Source organism: Salmo trutta, chromosome 6 (genome assembly GCF_901001165.1).
Source record: "Salmo trutta chromosome 6, fSalTru1.1, whole genome shotgun sequence".
In the NCBI taxonomy this organism is placed as follows: domain Eukaryota; kingdom Metazoa; phylum Chordata; class Actinopteri; order Salmoniformes; family Salmonidae; genus Salmo; species Salmo trutta.
In genome coordinates this window covers 4,441,045-4,447,044 of record NC_042962.1, presented here as the reverse complement: position 1 = coordinate 4,447,044, position 6,000 = coordinate 4,441,045, and positions in this window count along the sequence as shown.

The window sequence follows — 6,000 nt, the reverse complement described above, 5'->3', positions numbered from 1 at the left end:
TTCCAGAGATTTTAGCCAGGGATGGAGGTTCACCTTCCAGCAGGACAATGACCCTAAACATACTGCTAAAGTGGTGGTTCAAATGGTTTAAGGGGAAACATTTAAATGTCTTGGAATGGCCTAGTCAAAGACCAGACCTCAATCCAAATCAAATCAAATCAAATGTATTTATATAGCCCTTCGTACATCAGCTGAAATCTCAAAGTGCTGTACAGAAACCCAGCCTAATACCCCAAACAGCAAGCAATGTATGTGAAAGAAGCACGGTGGCTAGGAAAAACTCCCTAGAAAGGCAAAAAACTTAGGAAGAAACCTAGAGAGGAACCAGGCTATGAGGGGTGGCCAGTCCTCTTCTGGCTGTGCCGGGTGGATATTATAACAGAACATGGTCAAGATGTTAAAATGTTCATAAATGACCAGCATGGTCAAATAATAATAATCATAGTAGTTGTCGAGGGTGCAACAAGCACGTCCGGTGAACAGGTCAGGGTTCCATAGCCGCAGGCAGAACAGTTGAAACTGGAGCAGCAGCATGGCCAGGTGGACTGGGGACAGCAAGGAGTCATCATGCCAGGTAGTCCTGAGGCATGGTCCTAGGGAGAGAAAGAAAGAAAGAAAGAAAGAAAGAAAGAAAGAAAGAAAGAAAGAAAGAAAGAAAGAAAGAGAGAATTAGAGAGAGCATATATAAATTCACACAGGACACCGGATAAGACAAGAGAAATACTCCAGATGTAACAGACTGACCCTAGTCCCCGACACATAAACTACTGCAGCATAAATACTGGAGGCTGAGACAGGAGGGATCAGAAGACACTGTGGCCCCAATCCAATTGAGAATATGTGGTATGATTTAAGATTGCTGTATGCCAGCGGAACCTATTCAACTTGAAGGAGCTGGAGTAGTTTTGCCTTGAAGAATGGGCAAAAAAATCCCAGTGGCTAGATGTCTGAAACAATTCCCAGTGCATTACAGCGTCAGTTTATTGTTGCTTTGGCCCAGGCCTAATTTCTCATCTGAATGAGCTCAGAAAGCTCAGAACAAAACCAACGGTTAGATCTATCTTTGACTCTGAATTGTTTAAAAGGGGCGTGTTTTATCTGCCAGAGAAATAAATATGAAGGAGAAGTATAAACATCAGTGGCCAAATCAGAGTAGAACATGTAAAAAAAAAAACTTTTTATCTTCTTAATTAAATGAGGATCAGTATGTTGCTGTTTCATATCTCTAATACATACTATGGGACAATGATCACTGAGATCATATGCAAATACTCCACTAGACAAATACTTATTGATTGAACCCCCCCGTTCAATCAATGAGAATTTAACAGGGTTTTTCACATTTATTTCTACGGGTTTTGAGATCAATCGAGTCAGATTAAAATCAATACATATTCTCTTAAATTGATCTGAATTGTTGAACAATTCATTCCTGTCATCATACAACCAGGAGCATACATTTCTTAGGAAGAGAAATATTTAAAGATTGGGAAATTTGATTTGACATATATATATGACCACTTCCTGTAATCTGTCACATCTAAATGCATGATCAACATTTACTTCAATGTCTTTAACAAGAGACTTACCTTTTAACATTACCCATGGTTTCCAGAGGACCAGAATGTCAACTGGACAGGACAGGCCGGTGTCGACTTCTCCCGAAGTCGATGCCCCTCCTTGTTCGGGTGGTGCTCGGCGGTCGACGTCACCGGTCTTCTAGCCATCATTGATCCATTTTTAATTTTCCATTGGTTTTGTCTTGTCTTCCTACACACACCTGGTTCCAATCCCATTCATTACATGCTGTGTATTTAACCCTCTGTTTTCCCTCATGTCCTTGTCGGAGATTGTTTGTGGTTATGTGTTCGTGATTTTTGTATAGGTGTGCGACGGGTATATTTACCCATGTTTATTTTATGTACGTTGGTTTTTTTGGAGTTTGTTTTTATAATATTAAACTACTCCAGTTCCACCAAGTTGGTTTCTCCTGCGCCTGACTTCCCTGCCACCTACACACACGGCAATGACAACATGAGTCCTGTACCCAAAATGTCAATTGTGTCATTTGTTTTGTAAATCATACTTCCCACATTTAAGTGCATTAGCACATAATCCCTAGGAAATTTGAAATCAGAGGGGCTATTCAGATCATTCCCATTTGAGCTAACAGGCACAGGATCATCTGCAGGTATTTGTTGAGGAAGCTGAGACTGCCAAGGAACCATTGTAGAATAATAGTAAAGACATCAAAACTATGAAATAACACATATGGAATCATGTAGTAACCAAAAAAGGTATTAAACAAATCAAAACATATTTTATATTTGAGATTCTTCAAAGTAGCCACCCTTTGCCTTGATGACAGCTTTGCACTCTTTTGTCTCTCTCTCTACGGTGTCCACATATCGATTTATAAGTCATAACATCAGAACCATGCATGTCCCCTAAACAGGCGGCTTTACATCTACAGTGAGGGAAAAAAGTATTTTATCCCCTGCTGATTTTGACCTCTGTGATTGCCAACAAGGGTATTTGCCACCAAGTACTAAGTCATGTTTTGCAGAGGGGTCAATTACTTATTTCCCTCATTAAAATGCAAATCAATTTATAATATGAATTATAATTTTTGACATGCGTTTTTCAGGATTTTTTTGTTTGTTATTCTGTTTCTCACTGTTCAAATAAACACCATTAAAATTATAGACTGATCATTTCTTTGTCAGTGGGCAAACGTACAAAATCAGCAGGGGATCAAATACTTTTTTCCCTCACTGTAAGAGGATATATAATATTTAATGGCCCCTTGTTTGAAACGGGCTGCTGAAACAGACCTCTATTGTGTCCACTAAGCACAACATAAATACTAACCTTCAAAGTTTCCTCTCCTCTCCCATCCTCTCCTATCCCCTCCCCTCCCCTCCTTTCCTCTCCTCTCCTCTCCCATCTTTCCCTCTCCTCTCCTCTCCTCTCCTCTCCTCTCCTCTCCTCTCCTCTCCTCTCCTCTCCTCTCCTCTCCTCTCCTCTCCTCTCACCTCCTCCCCCAACTCTCCTCTCCTCTCCCCTCCCCTCCTTTCCTCTCCTCTCCCATCCTTCCCTATCCTCTCCCATCCTTCCCTCTCCTCTCCTCCCCTCCTCTCCTCTCCCCTACCAAATTCCCTCCTCTCCTCTCCTCTCCTCCTCTTGCATCCTCTCTCCTCTCCCCTCCCCTCCTGTATTAAACAAACTTATTGACTCTGCGGGGGTTGTGAAGAGGAGAGTTTAGAGTAGAATGGAAGGATGATTTGATTGAATAATAATTAGAAGGAGGATCAAATGATTGATTGGTTGGTTGTTTTGTTTAATATTTTCTGGCCTGTTGGCCGGGGTCAAAAGTAGTAAACTATATACTGTATGCAGTAGGGTGCAATTTGGAACACATCCATTGTCCCCAGTGTCGTGTCTTTGGGTATCATTAACTTGAAGACATGTTTATCAAATAACTCTGTAATTATTATTATGCGATTAACTGATTAATCGGGCCTTCCCTGTAGCTCAGTTGGTAGAGCATGGTGTTTGCAACACCAGGGTTGTGGGTTCGATTCCCACGGGGGGCCAGCACAGAAAAAAATGTATGATATGTATGAAATTGTATGAAATGTATGCATTCACTGCTGTAAGTCGCTCTGGATAAGAGCGTCTGCTAAATGACTAAAATGTAAATGTAACTGTAATTAACTAGGAGGTCAGGGCACCAAGGAAAATATTCAGATTACACAGTTATAATTTTCCTAATATAACTGTCAGATATTATAGCATTATATATTATATTATAAGATCTGATCTATTATCTTCTTGTTTTAATGATGTGTTATTATTTCGCGTCCAGTCTCATTCCAAACGTCGTAAATTGTTGTTATCTGCACGAACCCAGTCTTCAGTAAGTCGTCCATACATCAATTGTCTTAAAATCATTTATTTACTAAACTAAGTAATTCACAGAAAGCATACAAAACAGTAGGTATCGTTACAAAGCAATGATAAAGGAATGTGCCCTAGTGGGCTAAACCGGCATGGCGGCCTGTTAAACAAAGGGTGATAAGGGTCAGCTGAGAAGACACTACAGAGTTCATAAATATTAACAATTGATATGCTAATCCTTTGCACATGAACGCTCACTCATTCGGAAACAATTGCAATCAATATATATATTTACGCTCAGTGTGTCGTCGTGATCTTTGTTGGAGAGTTTCGTCCTCTCTCTCTCTCTCTCTCTTGGTTAGAATAGATCTTTCAAAGCGACATTCATTAATGTCGTTATAGGATGGATGTTTCGTCGGTCTTCGCGTTCAATGATACCAAATTTCTAGCTGCAGACTAGTAATTAACCTCTCTAGGGTCGGTGGGACGAAATCGTCCCACCTACGTAACAGCCAGTGGAATCCTGTGGCGCGTTATTCAAATACCTTAGAAAATGCTATTACTTCAATTTCTCAAACATATGACTATTTTACACCATTTTAAAGACAAGACTCTCGTTAATCTAACCACACCATCCGATTTCAAAAAGGCTTTACAACGAAAGCAAAACATTAGATTATGTCAGCAGAGTATCCAGCCAGAAATAATCAGACACCCATTTTTCAAGCTAGCATATAATGTCACATAAACCCAAACCACAGCTAAATGCAGCACTAACCTTTGATGATCTTCAACAGATGACACACCTAGGACATTATGTTATACAATACATTCATGTTTTGTTCAATCATGTTCATATTTATATCAAAAAACAGCTTTTTACATTAGCATGTGACGTTCAGAACTAGCATACCCCCCGCAAACTTCCGGTGAATTTACTAAATTACTCACGATAAACGTTCACAAAAAACAAAACAATTATTTTAAGAATTATAGATACAGAACTCCTCTATGCACTCGCTATGTCCGATTTTAAAATAGCTTTTCGGTGAAAGCACATTTTGCAATATTCTAAGTAGATAGCCCGGCATCACAGGGCTAGCTATTTAGACACCCACCAAGTTTAGCCCTCACCAAAGTCAGATTTACTATAAGAAAAATGTTATTACCTTTGCTGTTCTTCGTCAGAATGCACTCCCAGGACTTCTACTTCAATAACAAATGTTGGTTTGGTTCAAAATAATCCATAGTTATGTTCAAATATCCTCTGTTTTGTTCGTGCGTTCAAGACACTATCCGAAGTGTAAAGAAGGGTGACGCGCACGACGCGTTTCGTGACAAAAAAATTCTAAATATTCCATTACCGTACTTCGAAGCATGTCAACCGCTGTTTAAAATCAATTTTTATGCCATTTTTCTCGTAAAAAAGCGATAATATTCCGACCGGGAAAAGCGTGTTTACGTTCAAAGAGAGAGAAAATAAAAACATGGGGTCGCCTCGTGCACGCGCCTCAGTCTCATTGTCCTTTGATAGACCACTTACCAAAGGCGCTAATGTTTTTCAGCCAGGGGCTTGAATTACATCATTCAGCTTTTTCCCGGGTTCTGAGAGCCTATGGGAGCCGTAGGAAGTGTCATGTTACAACAAAGATCCTCAGTTTTCAATAAAGAGAGTCAAGAAGAACAAGAACTTGTCATACAGGCCACTTCCTGTAAGGAATCTTCTCAGGTTTTTGCCTGCCATATGAGTTCTGTTATACTCACAGACACCATTCAAATAGTTTTAGAAACTTTAGGGTGTTTTCTATCCAAAGCCAATAATTATATGCTTATTCTAGTTTCTGGGCAGTAGTAATAACCAGATTAAATCGGGTACGTTTTTTATCCGGCCGTGTAAATACTGCCCCCTAGCCCTAACAGGTTAATATCAAAGACTTGTTATTATTCTGTCGGTATCAATAGTCTAAAAGTTTAACCACGTGGTATGGTTAAAGTTCAGTAGAGGAATGCATGGTCAAACCTTGGCTCTCTCTCTTCTCGAGGTAAGCTGGTCTAAAGAAAGACACCCTGGGTGGGGCTTATATACTGAACATAGAAAAG